Below are 17,257 nucleotides of genomic sequence, written 5' to 3'. Positions count from 1 at the left end.
AAAAGAAAATCATGCTTAATAGCTGAGAGATAACGAGAGGATTCATCATGCCAAAAATTGGTTCTCTGAGGGGATCAAGAGGAGAAAAGTTTGTGAGGGGTTTCATTAAATAAATGAAAGATGAAGCACAAATAAACAGTGTCTGTTATATTGCCACAGATATAAACAATAGTAAATAAATGATAAATACATTTTTTCAAACGATTTTGACAACACAGTGTTTCAGAAGCCAATTAACCAATCAAAACTTACACAAAAAGTGAAACAGAGTTTTTGAAATCTGCTAAATAAATTAAAGAAAACAAAATAAGGATATTTCTAAATATTGAAGGCCTCAGAAGCTGTAGTGATCACAAACTATTTCACATAGTTTTATACGAATTTTGACTCCTCTAGCAAAACACAAATCAAATCTAAGGCATATATATATATATATATATATATATATATATATATAATTGTTATAAAACTCACAGTTGGAATCTGTATGTGTAAATCATCACACCCATTTGGTTATAATCCTGACAGAATAACCAGAGAAAAACTGCGTAACAGAGGAAAATTAAAGGCAAATCTCATGCCTCTTTCCTTGGCTTGCTGATCAATGGGGAAGGTCTCCCTGTCCTTGGTCTTCTCTTTGTAAGTCTGTGTCCTAATATCCCCACCCTATAAAGACACCAGTCAGTGGAATGGGGCCCATTCATGTGCTCTTATTTTACCTTAACCTTCGCTTTAAAGTCTTATCACCAGATACAGGTCATTCTGAGATACTGGGTTTAGGACCACAACATTTGAATTTGTCGGATGACACAATTCAGCCCACACCAGCAGATGATTGATACAGTATCTTGTGAGAGTCAAAATGGAATGTAGAAGGAAAAACAAAACAAAGCAAAACAAAAAAAAAAAACCTCTTTAAAACTTACGGGGCATTACATATAGCCTCTTTTCTCAGTTTATTTCCAGAAAAATTAGCCTAAAAGAGGTGGGGAGAGGCAGTGTCAGAGCTGTGAGCATCGAAGGTCTAAAAGGGATGCACGTGAGAGTCAAAAACAGGGGCCTGGTGGAGAGGCCGAGGTTGAGAACACATGCATAAGCACATCTGGAAGGTTCTGATCAGCTCTTGGCCAGAGGAAGTATTTATCGGAATGAGGACACTGAGTTCATTAGGACACTGAAAACTCAGGTTGGGACCAAAATCCAGCTTTTCATTTTTTGCAGCTCTACATCCTCTGTCTCCACTGCCAGGCTTTATAGCTCTCCCTGTGAGTCAGCCATCTTTCCCCTGAAATGGAGTATTTCTAGAAGAACCATTTGATGTCACTTTTCTGGATCACTAGTAACACACTTTGGGTCTAGGAGATGAATGTTGGGCACCCATGTCTTGATAAGAACCTCCCTCTATATTTTTACTGTGCATTCACAGACATAACTTGGAAAATGTCAGAGATCAGACATTAACTGAATCCACTGACTCCTGTCTAATCTAGCTTGTTTAGGAATCAACAACAATGACGACAACAACAAAAAGTGAAAATATGGATTCGTTCATGAAACACTTACTGATTGTTTTCTGGGAGGCAGGAACCATACTGGATTTGGGAATACATAGATGAAAAAGTGGACTGAACTCCCAATGCCCACAGTCCTGTCCTTACCTCTTACTGTCAGAGTGATTTGTGTGTTTCTGCATGAGTCTTAGAACGAGCTTGTCAATTTCTAGAAAAATCCTGACTTGATTTTTACCAGGATTGTGCAGAGGATACAGCTTAACTTGGTTGAATATACTTTGTAATATTGAGTCTTCCAGTAGATGAACATGGTATATCGCTCCATTCATTTAAGTCTTCCTTACTTTCTCTCAGCAATATTTTGTCATTTTCAGCATACAAGGATTGCACATCTTTTACCAGACTTATCCCTAAGATTTTATATTCTTGATGGTATTATGAATACTTCAAAGATTTAGAGGAGTTCAAAAATAAAACTTTGTTTTATTACAGGTGATTTACTGAGGAAGTACAGTCTTAAGTGCATAGATAACACAGGCAAAATTATTCCAGATAAAGATACACAGTTTTCTATCATGCCTATGAAGTGTTCTTATTTTAGTTTTGTTTTTCAAGTAATTTTCTTGAAGTTGCACCATCTGAACATTTATAAATTCTCTACAGGACCTACTAAGCAAGTGACACAGAATAGGTACTCTCTGGACTTGCTGAATTAACATTATTGAAACAGAAAAACCTTCCTCCATGTCCATTCCAAAATATTTGCCATATTAAAATGCTATAAGTAGACAAGTTCCAATTTCTTCAGTTTCTCATTTGTAGAAAGGGGATGGTTAACAACAGGGTATGGTTTTTATAAAGTGTAAGTGGGAAGTGTATGTGTGAGTTGTATATAACACTTAATTTTTTATAAAGATTTTATTTTTTTATTTATTTAGAGAGAGAGTGAGGAGAGAAGGAGAGGGAGAGAGAGAATCTCAAGCAGACTCCGAGGGGCTCCATCTCATGACCTCATGACCCTGTGACCATGACCTGAGCCAAAATCAAGAGTCCGGCTCTCAACTGACTGAGCCACCCAGGCGCCCCTATATATAGCACTTTCAATGATGAGATATGGAGAATTGTATTTTTCTGCTTAGATGATACTGAATTCTCTTCTAATGACATCGCTGTGGATTGGGGGTGTGTGTGTGTGGATAAACATCCAATGCCCGGGATAGGTTAGTTGTCTATACAGAAGAACTTGGACAAAGACTAACAGGAATAAGGAACTCTTGTTCTTGCTTTTGTCATGTGAAGTTTAACATGACAGCAAATTTATTGACAGGCCTTTCTTGGCATAAAGTATAGCTCTAACTCTAAACTTGGTCCTTTTCCATCAATTCAGTAGCGTTGTCTTAAGAAAAAAAAAAACAAAACAGGTCAGTAGTTCATTACACCACATCTGGAGCAGAAAAGGAACATAGAGAACATCTGATCTGCAGATTTCACCCACAGTTTCCTTGTCAGGATTACCACGGATCTCTGGTTGTTCTTGTGATAAGGAATGTATCGGTCAGATCATTTCATCTTGGGTTACCAAGTCATCATCCCCGTGAGCTAAAATCTTCCTGTTGGAATTGCCTGCCTATGGAGGCTCACCCAGGGTGAGTCAACCAGTTTTCTCTCTTGACAGCTTCCTTCCACTTGAAAACAGAATTAGGGTCTCCACTGAGTTTTCTGTCTTCAACTAAATATTTCTTTTTCTCTCAATGTTGTTATCTCATTAGAGGTAGTTTTCTGGCCTGACCAGACTTAATATACGAGTCACTCTTCTCTGGACAAAGTCCGATTTGTCAGTCTTCCTTCTACACTTTGGAGCTCAGGGCTGAGTGGCATGTACTTGGTGTATGTCATGGAGCAAACGGATGCAGGAAGCTGCCGAGTTCACCTCCAGCAGCTCTGTTCCAGGGTCTCAGTGTGTCGGTATGTCGAAATCTCTCCTGGAGTCAGGTCAAGAAGGCCAAGATCAGCACCAGTGGGGTAAAGTACAATGGTGTTATTGCAGCTGACACCCCCGTCAGAAGCAGACCTCTCTCACCGCCTCTCTCCCTCCCTCGGTGTTTCCTCCTTCCCCCCCGTCCTTCCCTACTTCTCCTTCTTCTCCCCCTCCTTACCTCCCTTTCCTGCTCCTCTTCATCTTCGTCTTCATCTTCTCTTTCTCTTTCAAACCTCTTTGTCTTAAGTTCTATTCTGTATATAATTGACTTTACTGGAAGCTGGTCCCCTGAATAATAGAATCCATTAAATATTAATTCCAAATAATATATTATACATATACTTGGAAAGAGCTTTCCTAAAAGCAGCCTTACCATTAAACTTTCTTGTTCCAGCCATGATCACTGAAGATATGTTTGAACCCCTGAATCATTCTATATCTAGTGTAGGTTAGGCTTTGAATGTAATGCCATATCTAATCATGACAAAAAAAAATAAAAAAACATTTTATAACTGAGTCAAGATGGGTACCTTCAGTCCGCAGATAAACTTTTATAAAGAAATCGCTCTCGAACGTTCATCCATTGTAAGTCTGGGACGTGTCTGTCACTGTGTCTTCAGGTCCAAGGAGAAAGTTGGCCTTATTCTCAGTTCCTAATGAAAATAAGATATTTTGAAAACTAAAACAAGAGGTTTTAATTTATAGAGGGTGTAGTTTCTTCCTCCAGGTGGACACCTGCAATACTTTCCCTCCAGGGAAATGCTCAGCTTATTTTTGAGACGATGAAGAGAGTTTACTGTTTCCTGTGCTCCTTAACTGCGTGAGTATTTCCAGCCCGATATGTCATGAGGCCACGTGGGGACTGTGGCGTCACCTCTGATGACACACGAAGAGAGTCTGAGGAGGACAAACATCCCTGCCAGGAATTAAATGGCTGCACAAGGAAAGCATCTTTGCTTTTGCAAAACCATCTTCCTTCATCACACAGGACCTCTTTTAGGAAAGACTTCCAAAAGCTTCGAATACATCAACAATACCTAAATAAAGTCCCACTGATCCCTGAGCTTGCTTCACCCTCAAGATGACCATGTTCACAGCCAAGTCCTTGCTTTGACAGCGAGGGGGGTCAGAAAGATGACGAACAGACCAAATCTGACTGCACTTTCTAACAGGAAAAAGTCTGCCTTGGAGCTTACTCTGAAGATTTCCTGGTCTCCCGGAAACGAGGAAGGAATCCACCCCACGGGCTCGAGCAACAAGCTTGGCTCAGCTTCCCACAAAACCAACGGCTGCTTGCCTTAGAGGCTTTCGTTTCATTGGAATAGCTTAGGGATATGTCATCATTGACTCATATCTCATAAACATGATTTACAAAAAAAGACTTGGTGTCAGCTGGGTTTTATTAAACTGTAAATTTTTTAAAAACCTGCATCAAGAATCTTCAACAGCTCAACACCCGCAAATTCACTGGCTCTCCTGTTCCTGCATTTTTGGTGGCTGATAGCCCTGAAAGCTTCACCTCATCGACTCCCATCTACTGCTGTCTGCACGGAGGGGAAATCTCCACATTCACAGAATTCCTCAGCACAGATAGTTGTGTAAACGTGTGTGTGCACGCACACCACCAGCATGAGCAAAAAATGAGGGTTTATATAGTGATTCCAAGGAAAATCAACTGCTTCATTCATACACGACAAACGAGAAAGTCATGCCATGTCAAGCTAGAAATACACATTTTTCAGAGCCAGACTTATTATTTGAAAAAAGAAAAGTGGTTTGGTTGAACTTGTCAGGGAGAAGCAGTGAAACACGAAAGAAAATAGGATGCCTGGTCAGTACAATAATTAAATTAAAGGGCATTTTTCTGACTCCGGCAAGCATTCATCTGACTGCAAATATTATAAAAAGTCTGTTCTCATTGGTTCTTTGAGTTCATGGAAATCTTCAAGTCATTTTATTGGATTGTCTTAAATTTTAAATGATTATTATATAGTGTTCCTGGGAAGATGGAGAGGCACTAAAAACTCTAAAGACCTTTTCTCTTTCCTTTATATAATAATGCTTATGAAATCATTCAGAAGAAGAAAAAATGGTGCAGGATCCTCAGCAGAACCCAAAATAAGGAACCAAAATTATGCACTTTGGATTCTGAAAAGCATTTGCATGGCCCTCGCACCGATAGGTTGGATTTGAACAACAATGATAATAAATGACTTAGCATTTATGAAGAGACTCAGTTAACTTACTGTGTTGATGGTGCATTTTGTTAGAATAACACTACATGTCACAAACAAGTGGAAAAAATGTATAAGCAGCAACGTGATGGAAATCTATTTTTTTGCTCACGTAAATCCCAAAATTTATGTTCCTCATGAACGGCGCAGACTTTCTGGGACCTGCTGTGTTCCCATGCGGTGGCTCTGCTATCTTCAGTACCTGCTTCCCAAAACAATGACCAGATCCATCTGTGTGAGGCCGGGAGAAAAGGAGAAGTGCAGGAAACCATATGTAGGTAGTAGCCTTCCATGGACCGGAATGGAAACCATCCTTTCCACCTCTGCGCGCAGCCCGCTGGCCAGAATTCAGTCACAGGGCTTCACCTACTTCAAAGAAGGTTGGGAATGTCTCCTTTTCAGTGAAAAAAAGAAATGGGTTTGGTACATAGCTAGCCTGGTTCTGCCGCCCCAAAGGAAAGAAAATACCCTCAATTTCCCATCTGTCTTCTTCCAGTCAGAAGGCATGGCAAGTGCTACAGGTCACAAGTACTCAGTGTGCAGCCAGCATTTAGGATAGATTTTTAGCAGTGACCCCAGGAATCAGACTATCAGACCCTTGCTGGGGGTCCCTTTTCCAGGGAGTTAGTATCAAAAGTGGGACTTTCAACTAGTCAACATGGACGAGGGTTTGGATATAAGGAATAATAATGACTGGCCTTTAACTAAAATGGCTTTGAAAGTCAACTTTATCTGAGTCATCACATCACGGAATGTCTTTCCATGATTTTTTTTTAAACTTTAAAATATCTGTGTATTCAATCATGCAGAAATCAAAGAAAATCTTTGTGTATTCAATCATGCAGAAATCATTTATCTTTCTCTTTTTTAAGATTTTATTTATTTGTTAGAGAAAGAGGAAGAGAGCTTTAGAGAAGGGAGGGTCAGAGGGAGAAGCAGACTCCCCACTGAGTAAGGAACCCAACGTGGAGCTTGATCCCAGGACTCCGGGATCATGACCTGAGCCAAAAGCAGACCCTTAGTCGACTGAGCCACCCAGGACCTTAACTTATTTATCTTTCCATCTCTTTCACAAGATAAGCTGAAGCAGCCTGCAAAATACACAAAGTCCAGTAAGAACATAACAAAGCCAGGAACTTGAAAAGGTAACATTATTGATAGTAAAATTAAAGGGAGCTAGAAGTGAGGATACTGTATTTAATATATACAGGTGTGTCTCTAAGAGAGAGGGTGAAACACAGAGGTCTACATGGTCTTATTTAATGGTGGTCAAAGTAAGGAAGGGAGCCTCCAACGTTGGGCACCTGATTGCCTTCCATGCCAGTCTGAATATCTGATCCCGACAGGGGTCCCCAAGTGTCCTCAAACCCATTAATAATGATAATTCAATAGAAGGAAACACTCCTGAAGAGAGGACTTATGTAAGGGATGAAATCAAGTACTGAATTTAAAGAGAAAGGGATGAGCTGGGAAATTATGGCAAGGAGAAAAAAAAAAAAGGCATAGTGAGGAAGAGAGAAGGAAAGCTCTGGCAAACTAGCTCATTTCTTTGTTGGATGAAAAACAAAACACAAGAAGCAAGTTGTGTGTGTTTGTTTTTCAAAGGCGGCTGTCAGACCCCCCCAGACTAAACCGGCACAGAATGAAAAGGGAGAAGGTGAAGGAGGCTAGCCAACGTGCACAAAACTCCATAAAAGGGGAGACGGTGCTGGTGTGTTTGACTAGATGGATATAAATAGAAGGTCACAGCATTTGGAATGTTTGTGGAATGTCTTAAGATAACCATGAGCATCCTATTAAAAATGGGGTTGTTACCTTCCAAACTCTATCCAGCTCTAAGAGAAAATAACGGGAGCCAAAGTACCAAAAGGCATAGTAAGAGTGAAATGAGTTTTGTGTATGGACATGAATGTTTTATCATGGAATGGGGACTTAACTAAGAAAACAACAGAAATAGTTCAATAACTTACGGCACATTCCCTGAATAAAATATTATGTAGCTATTAAAACGAACATTGTGGAAACACCATAGCAACAAGTAAAATTGTTTTATTATGCAGTAATAATGGAAAAAAAGCAAGGGTCAAAAGATACATCACCATAGTACATATATTACGATTACCACTGTGTGAAAAAACAATTGTGGGAAAGGGATGGAAGGAAATAGGGCAAGAAATGTTATGTGTTCAGGGTGGTGGGAAAAACAGAAGGTTTTTAATTTAAATAGTCTGTTACAGTATCATTTCAGTAAGAATGGAGAGGGTCAGAGGAGCAAAATTAAAAACTCTCTCTGACATTTCCCAATATTTGGCTTACAAAGAGGTGTCCTGCAGGTTTTACAAGGACCGCATTTTGGAATATCATCGTGGACAAGCTGTGCAGGTGGCCTGGACTGGTGTACATGGACACAGAGCTGGTCTGGGCCAGCTCTGTTTGCACCCCAGCTGGTGTCCTGCCCCAGCCTTTTCCAGCAGCACAAAGGCTGATGTGGAGTCAGAGCAGAGTCAGGAGCATCAGGTGAGCCGTGCTCAGCCCCGGCTCCTGTGGCCACTTCCTGGGCTTCTGCTTCAGCTTCTCATGCTGGTATGAGTGAGAGAGGAAACTGTGTCCTCTGGGCCTCAGTTTCCCCTGGTCAACTTCATAGGCTGGGTGTAAGGACTGAGTGGAGCGAGGATAGATACAGTTAGAGGTTGCCACTGATAATTGTGTGAACACTGTTAAGATGCCATAAAGATGCTTCTACCTTGTTATAATTTCCTGTCTCTTCTTCCCCCTCTTCCTCTTTCTTATCTCTTTGTCTGTCAATCTCTGTCTCAGTCTCTCTACATCTCTGGTTTTTTTTTTTTTTCCTTTATTTTATTTTATTTATTTATTTATTTATTTTTGGTGGGGAGACTGCAAAGGGAGAGGGAGAAAAAGAATCTCAAGCAGACTCCACGCCCAGCACGGAGCCCGACTCTGGCTAGATCGCATAACCCCCGAGATCATGGGCTGGAATAAAATCAAGTGCCCGGCACTTAACGAACTGAACCATCCAGGTGTCCCTTGCTCCATCTCTCTGTCCCTCCCTCCCTGTCTCTGTCCCTTCTCTCCCACACCCCTCCCCTGCCCCGTCTACGTCTGTCCTCGTTCAGTCACGTGCTCAAACATACACAGACATTTAAACACACTCACGCACACTCTGCTCCAGGCACACTCAACTGTGGGTTCGTGAACACCTCCCGCACTCTTGCCTCCAACAGGCACCCGCTGTTCCTCTGTCTACGTCATCTCTCCAGTCTCCCCAGTTCCGCTGAACACGCTCTTCTTTTGTCCACCTAAGAGACACCTGCAGTGAAGGTTTCTTGTCGCCTTTGCTAAGACACAGTCATCTGGCACTGCGGTTAGACTCCATGTCCTGCGTCTCAGATACCGTCCCATTTCAGCCGGTGAGGCTGATTACCGAAGGGAATCCTGGCACCAAGGCCCTGACATAGGTGTGAACTTCGTGAAACACTCTTAAGTTTTCAAGGCACTTTACTGGTATTTGTTTTATTATTTAGAGAAAAATAAATTAGTTCATTCTTTGTTATGAACAATATCATAACTCAAGTAGTTAAATGGTGAAGATTGTATCACTGACACCATTTTAGGAATGAGCAAAGCGAGGCTCAGAAATATGACTAAAGTAAGAACCTACTCAGTGGAAGAGCAGAGAATAGAATCCAGGTCTGCCCACACCCCAATCCTAAACTCCCCCAAGGACACTTGTACTTAGCTCACCCTGACGACTCTGGTTCCATGGAGTAGGAAGGCAGTATTTCCACATCATTGTGCAACCACCACAAAGCTGGGCCCCACCCCAGGATGAGTTGCTGACTCAGAAGATTGGCCTTAGAGCCTAGAAATGTGCATTTCCAACAGACTTCCCAGGCAATGCTAATGCTGCTGATGTGGAGACCACATTCTGAGAACCAGCTATGTCTACAAGTGCCCTGAGATGCTCAGTGTAAACCACTGACCAATCATCTGTCAGATTACCAGTTCCACCTGCATAAACGACATTTCAGAAATAACCATCTTGCAGAATTGAAATGGTGCTACGCTTTTCCTGGGCAGGTTTTCTAAGTTATGAAATGCCTTCAGAAATTGTGTTTCATGGAGTTCATGGTGGGGAAGGAGTTGCCAAACGCACGGGTCTTTGGCCCTCATTAATATTTAGAGCTTCCTGAACCTTGAGGAAAGCAGGGCTCAGCGGCCTGGTAGCCGGACATGCCCAAACAAACAGACCTATTCAGGCAGCCAGGAACCTGCTAATGTGCACGTTAGATGTTAACTCCCTTTAAAAATAAAAATAGCGCAAAGAGCAATCTTCGCTGAGGAAATAGATCACTCTAGATTAGGCAAAAGTTGTTGTTTCAGGTGGCTAAACTTATTGCTCCCAACCTAAGCTGGGAATTAAAAAACAAAACAGCCCGGAGGGCCAGTCCACAGCCCAGTAGTCTGAAGGCAGCACTATTAATGGTGACTTAACACCATGGATTCAGGGTGTTTGCTCTGTGGCCCCTTTTGCTGCTTAGGAGAACTTAAAATTGAAGAGAGCTGTCCAGTGGGCATGAATGGTTGACTTGCCTTCCATTGGGTGCCTGGTAGGAGGAACCAAATTCACACATTGTCTCCTGGAGGAGTATTTCCCAGATCAGGAGTATAACCCTATGGGGGTGCCCATGGGTGGGGGGCAAGCAAAGGGGCCCCAGCACAGAAATTTAGACCACCACCTTGGGAAACCATTGTGCATAACTGAATCTTCTGGGAATTTGCCTTCACTAATATAACCTAAATCTCATGAATCTTTAACCTAGGGTGGATGGTGGTCATCACTGGCAGAGCTTCTCCAGCTGTGTTGCTGTCTGGCTGGCCACATGCATGACATAGCAGTGAATGCATTGCTGTGCTGAGGTCATGGCTGCCATACCAAGGGAGACCAGGGACTTCCGCTCTTAGAACCCCAGCAAAGGCCTCAATGTTGCCAACAGGAAATAGTCCCTGGGGCAAAGGGGAGAGGTGCACCCCAATGATGAAGTTTGGTGGTCTGAATGAGAAACAAACATGCAGCAAAACCTGATCATAACCGCTGCTATCCCAGCCAGCCAAGAATCTGCACCAGGAGTCTCCAGGAGATTTTAACCCCAGAGACCTTCAGTAGAATGCCAAACCACACTGCTGTCATTATGTTCATGTCTTTATCTTCTTCTTCCATGAAGAAGCCACTCATACACCCACTGAGACCGGACGTTTGTAGAGGAAGTTCTGCATACCAAGCATTAAACTGGTAACATTTCACAGTATTATTTCATCTATAATAAGACCTTCTTGGTAGACATTATGAGAATCCGCTCACAAATAAGAAGAGTAGATGATGGGTCTATTTTCTTACCCACGGTGAAATAAGGAGCAAGAAGGGAGAACCAGCACCCAGACTGGTTTTGGTTCCAACCAAAACAGCTTGGTTGATATTTTAGGTGTTGTTCTCTCTCCCTAAAATATTTTGTTTCCCTTTTTTTTTCCCCCTACCCAGACAACCTTTCTGGTGTCCTATTCTGATGCATCTCTTCTGTGCTCACATGTTCTGAAAAATGTCCTCTGACCAAGAAGAGCCATTTACTCTTCCCTCTTCTGTGTCCTTATAGCTGTTGGTATATACATATAACATTTGTCACTCACTGTTACGTCATTATTTACATTTATCCTCCTAACTACATCTACATTGTACTCTTGAAGGCAGAAACCCAGCCTCATTTCTCTTTATACACATGATGTCTGGTAGTCAGTGAATATTTGTTGAATCCAACGGAATAATACTTGTAATTTAATACTATTCAAATGGGTGGCTTCTAATGATATCTAACAACATAGTCCTTTAGTAAGGCTTAAGTCTAATCATGAACTATGGAATAAGGGACACCCAGAGGGGGTATCACATGGAAGCCCCTTTGATGGCACTGAATTTCACTGTAGATGGCCCAAATGGAAAGCAGGAATCTAGATGTTAGGGACAAGCTGCATCATGGTCACGTATGGACCCTCCGGTTGGTAGTTGCCAACACCCTGGCAAACCTGCAACACTGGTAATACACGTAGTGCTTCCAAGTGTTCCTCACAGTGACCTGTGTGAGCCTCACCATGGCTCCAGGATACTGGTTGTAGCACTGATTTTCCACAGATGAGAAGTTGAAGTTCAGGGATGGTAAATAAACCAGCTACTGTCACACAGCAAACATGTCAAAAGAGCATAACTTTAATCCAGGTTTTTACGAACCATAGCCCTTTCCAACAAACAATTCTGTCTTGAATAAAGTATGAGATGAAGACAACAGACATCACTTTAGAGAAAAGAAATAACAACAAGAATAGAGCATGATCTAATCAATGACACTGGGAAGTTCAGACTTCTGGCTTCTCATCTGGTCTTTCTTGCATATTAGCAATGTAGCACCTTCCCAAACAGAGGAAGCCTGGAAACCTCTATTTTCTGTTGGAAACTCTATTAAACAGCATAATCATAGATGTCGTTCTTTCTGTAGAAGAATAGATGCAGCTGATGCGTTTGGAACTTCCCAGTAAGTTGTCAAGCACTCTGTAGGTCTGAGAAACCATTAGAGGTGTTCTCACCTTTGGGGGAATGGTGAGATTGGCTGGTGAGATTGGCTGAGGTGGGTTTGGTTCAATCATGTCATTATAAACAAAAAATTCATTCACACAAAGCTCTTCAAAGAAAATACACTGACCTCTTTGCAAGTTCCTTCTGTACCCGGTATACAAAAAGAATAACCAGTCTTTACAGGTCTTTGCTAAGTTTGGGTGAGGATAAAGTTCTGGATATTTTGGATGAAATTAAGACTATGTATTCTAAAAGAAAGATGAGCAATATGTTGGCAAAATATGTGCTCTGATAGAACATGATGGGGGTGGCCTAGTGATCCTGGGCACTGCTTTTCCTCGTCTGTGGTCCTGACCAGCCATGGCTCCTTCTTCCCCTGCATGAGAGCTACTATGCCTCTCTCCTTTCTGGGATGCCTAGACCCAAACAAACAGTCTATGATCTCAGTCTGAGGTCAGAAAGCCACACCTTTATACACTGGATTTCCCTCAAGATGACTTCTGAGTTGTCATCTTGGTCTCTGCAGATCATAGGCCACAGAGATCCATCAAAATTTGTGGTCTGTTTATTGCTTAACCCGAGGAGTTATTGGCTAGAAAGTTCTTTCAAAACATTATCTTAGAAATTGTGTGCAGGATATCTTGAACAAAAGAAGCCATGAGGAGAAAAGGATTTTGTGATGCATTGTATTTTTGAAAAGACAGGGTGAAAGTCATGATGACTCCAAATGTGTACTATGGGAGAGTCAGTGACCAACCAGGATATGGAGAAGGGGGATTAGGTTGTAAGAGGTCCTGAGAGAATTTAAGGAGTGTAGTTTTAGTTACATTGAGTCTGAGAACCTGTGGTGTCTACAGATAGAAATGTCCATCAGACAGTTAGATATTGTGGCACCAGGAGGTTAAGCCGCTGCCTTCAGCTCAGGTCATGATCTCAGAGTCCTGGGATGGAGCCCCGCATTGGGCTTTCTGCTCAGCAGGGAGCCTGCTTCCTCCTCCTCTCTCTGTGCCTCCTTCTCTGCCTACTTGTGATCTCTCTCTGTCAAATAAATAAATAAAACCTTTTAAAAAAAGAGACAGATATATGTAGGGATAGGTTTCAGACAAAAGATTACATGGGTAGTTAAGACACACACACACACACACACACACACTCACACATAGGAACAATCCCTACACCAGAAAACAAGGAAGCAAAGCATGAAATACAATGGATAGCACAGAGATGGCAAGAGCATTACATTAGCTCACTAGATCTTAATAATAGTCTTGAATGACTATGGGTTTACTAATGTTAATCATGTTCACTAAACAAAATATAAACCTTTCATAAATTGTAGTTATAACTAAGACAGAGTCAAATGTTTTAATTTCATGTCCAAGTTGGTAAAGACCGCAGTCCACTCTTTCCTAGGGTTGGAGGTTCATGAGTGTTTATTTCATTATTATCTTTTCATAACAAGTATCATCCCTTTAATCATACAAAAACGTGACATATACTCTTTTTATATATGCTAAATTTCAAAATAATAAAAATCCTATAAACAGAGTATCAGAACTGAGAAGAAGTTTATGTAAAACTTAATTTTATTAGGCAGGTAGAAAGGTGTTGATTTGACCCACTGTTTCCAATATCATCCATGGTTCTGACCAAATTTCATGAGAATTTGGCAAACTCTAGACGTCAGGTCTATTTGATTATAATACTGAGAAATTTGAGTAAGCTGGATAAAACTGTTATGGATTTGGATCGTACAGCAAGAATACACATACAGGTAATAAATTTCAATTGCTATCATTCAACCCTCCACTAATTTATTCGATTAATACTTTCTGGGTGACTACTCTTTTCCAGGTACTATGCTGGCTCTTGGGGGCACAGAAGTTAATAATACTGAGTGATTCCCTAGAGTTGGACTCCACAAGTACACTACCTGCTGTAATGCCATACGATAGAAAGTCACATAAGACACCAGAAAACACAGGAGAAGGATATGTGCCATGGAATGAATGTTTCTATGAGGTGACATTTGAGCTGATTATCACGGATAAGAAACTAACAGGGTATTTTCAGAGTCCATAGTCTCTCATGGTTCATCTCCCCTTCCAACTTACCCAAAAGCACATACCCTCCCCAATGTCCATAACCCTACCCCCCTTCTCCCAACCCCCCTCCCCCCAGCAACCCACAGTTTGTTTCGTGAGATTAAGAGTCACTTATGGTTTGTCTCCCTCCCTATCCCATCTTGTTTCATGGATTCTTCTCCTACCCACTTAAGCCCCCATGTTGCATCACCACTCCCTCATATCAGGGAGATCATATGATAGTTGTCTTTCTCCGCTTGACTTATTTCGCTAAGCATGATACGCTCTAGTTTCATCCATGTTGTCGCAAATGGCAAGATTTCGTTTCTTTTGATGGCTGCATAGTATTCCATTGTGTATATATACCACATCTTCTTGATCCATTCATCTGTTGATGGACATCTAGGTTCTGAGGGGTTTGAAGTGGCGGGGGGGTGGGAGGTTGGGGTACCAGGTGGTGGGTATTATAGAGGGCACAGCTTGCATGGAGCACTGGGTGTGGTGAAAAAATAATGAATAATGTTTTTCTGAAAATAAATAAATTGGGTAAATTTGAAAAAAAAAAGAAACTAACAGGGTAGATATGGAAAGGAACAGCATTTTAAGAAGAGGGAACTGAGTATACAAAAAAAATTTTTTTTCAATTTTAAAAATTTTAAAAATTTAGGATTCAGCCCTAAATAAAAATATCAACATGAAAAAATGCTCTTTCTATTATGAAAATCAGCTTTCTAAGACCAGAAATACAATGATCATTCTCCCTCTAAGTGGGGACCATCCCATCCCCAAGGACGGTCTGCCCCATTATTATGTTTGCTCTGGTTCTCTCCCTCTTCTCAAACTTTTCCAACAACCTATGTGATTCCCATTAAATGGAATGTTGAAGAAACTCAGTGCAATAACTTATTATCCAGGTGACTGAAATAAGTGTTTTGGGAGTTTACATAGAAAGGAAAAAAGAAAGCAGGAATGCCTCCCTTCCCTGGGGACCTTCTCGAAGCCTTGATGAAGTGCTGCTCTTTCTGGTTTGCAAATTCAGAACCTCTGACAATCCATAGACCAATTCCAAGAGAATGCCACAGCGGATGGCTTGCTGAAACTGTTTAGTATGTGGCAACACATGGCTTGGAATTTTTAAATATTTCAGGGATGCAGTGATTGAGTAACCTAAAGTGCTTCCACATGGCTGGTAAAAGTCTCATCCGGCAGACAGATCTGGACAATTTCTCCTACTCTAGATTCTTCTCTCTGCAGCCTGTTTTTTGTGTCATGGAATGTAACCAGCTTCAAGGTATCTCCTCAAAGGGAAGCAACACAGTATCTAATTTCCCTCCAACCCACTCTAGTGATGTGCCTTTTAAAGCCGAGAGAGGGACAGCTACTCCAAACCTTAACCCTGCCTCCTAATTGTTTCTTTCTTTCTTTCTTTTTTTTTTTTTTTTCTGAAAGAGACATCAAGAATTGTATCTGCCTTTGGCAGGTCAGGGTTGTGAAGAGATCTGGAAATTGTATTCAGATTCCATTTTCATTTAAGAAAAGACATAGAAACAATTGTGAAAGGCGCTTGCTCTTGTATCTTAGCCTGCTCAGACGGCTATAACAAAGTATCATAGATCGGATGGCTTGTTTACAACAGCGATTTATTTCTCACGGTTGTGGAGGCTGGAGGTCTGAGATCAGGCTGAGGGCTCTGGTGAGGCAGGTTCTTTCCCTTGTTGCAGGCTGCTGACTCCTCTTCGTGTCCTCACAGGGCACAATGAGGGCAAAAGAGCTCTCTGAGGTTCCTTTTATAAGGGCATAAGAGCTCTGCCCTCATGTCCCAATTACCTCCCAAAGGCCCCACCTCCTAATGCTCTAAGAGTTAGAATTGAACATACACATTTTGAGGCAACACGAACATTTAACTCCCCCACATGTTATTATCTTAAATTTGCATTTACAGAATATTTTCTATTACATGGGCCCAACATTTTTTTTTTTTCCCCACAAGGACATAATAAATAAGTGAATGGAAAATAAACACACAGACCTGATCCTCGTAATGGGCTGCAGAAGATCACTCGGCTGCTTGCAAGGGCTTCTTTCCCATCAGAATCTGCTCCTTGTCACAAGAGTAAGAACAACTACAAAGTAACATGGTGATGAAGCAAAGAAAAGAGGTAACCGGAGACGGCGCACAGACTGAATCTGAGATTTCCCACCGAAGGAAAAAAAGCTGGAGGAGACCCCAGAGTCCAGTTGCCCCTCTACAGATTCTGCCTCGTAGTGCCATGGAAAGAACATGGTGTCAAAAGGACATTTCCGGAAGTGACCCCCAGTGGAGACTTTCTTCCAGAACATCTGCGATAGGTATTGTGGTTCACCAAGAAACACAAGTGGAGAGATAGGATGAAGTCAGAGATAATTCAAAGGTCTTGGATGGGGATAGAAATGACATGGGGCTTGCAGACGAGCAGCACTGGGTGGAACACTGAGCTCTGCCACTGATGAGCCACTTAGCTCTCGCAAGTTTTTTTCCTTAAGCCTTGAAGTATCTTCTCTCCATTTGTGACTTTCAGAACTTTTTTAAGCATTAAATGAGCAAACGTACAGAAATTAGTACCACAATGGACTCACAGTTGGCACGTCAGAGTTGGAGAAGCCAACAGCTGTCTCTTCAACAAAGTTCTGAATCAAGAGAGAGACAGTCACAGGACCCAGGGACATGGAAATCCAAATATACGGGGAAAGACCACACTGGAGAATATGACATGTTTTGGCAGCAGTGGCCTTCTGTCTTGATTCCTAGAATCGGACAGACTTATTCACCC

The sequence above is a fragment of the Neovison vison genome, chromosome 8 (genome assembly GCF_020171115.1).
Source record: "Neovison vison isolate M4711 chromosome 8, ASM_NN_V1, whole genome shotgun sequence".
In the NCBI taxonomy this organism is placed as follows: domain Eukaryota; kingdom Metazoa; phylum Chordata; class Mammalia; order Carnivora; family Mustelidae; genus Neogale; species Neogale vison.
Note: the sequence above shows the minus strand (reverse complement) of the source record.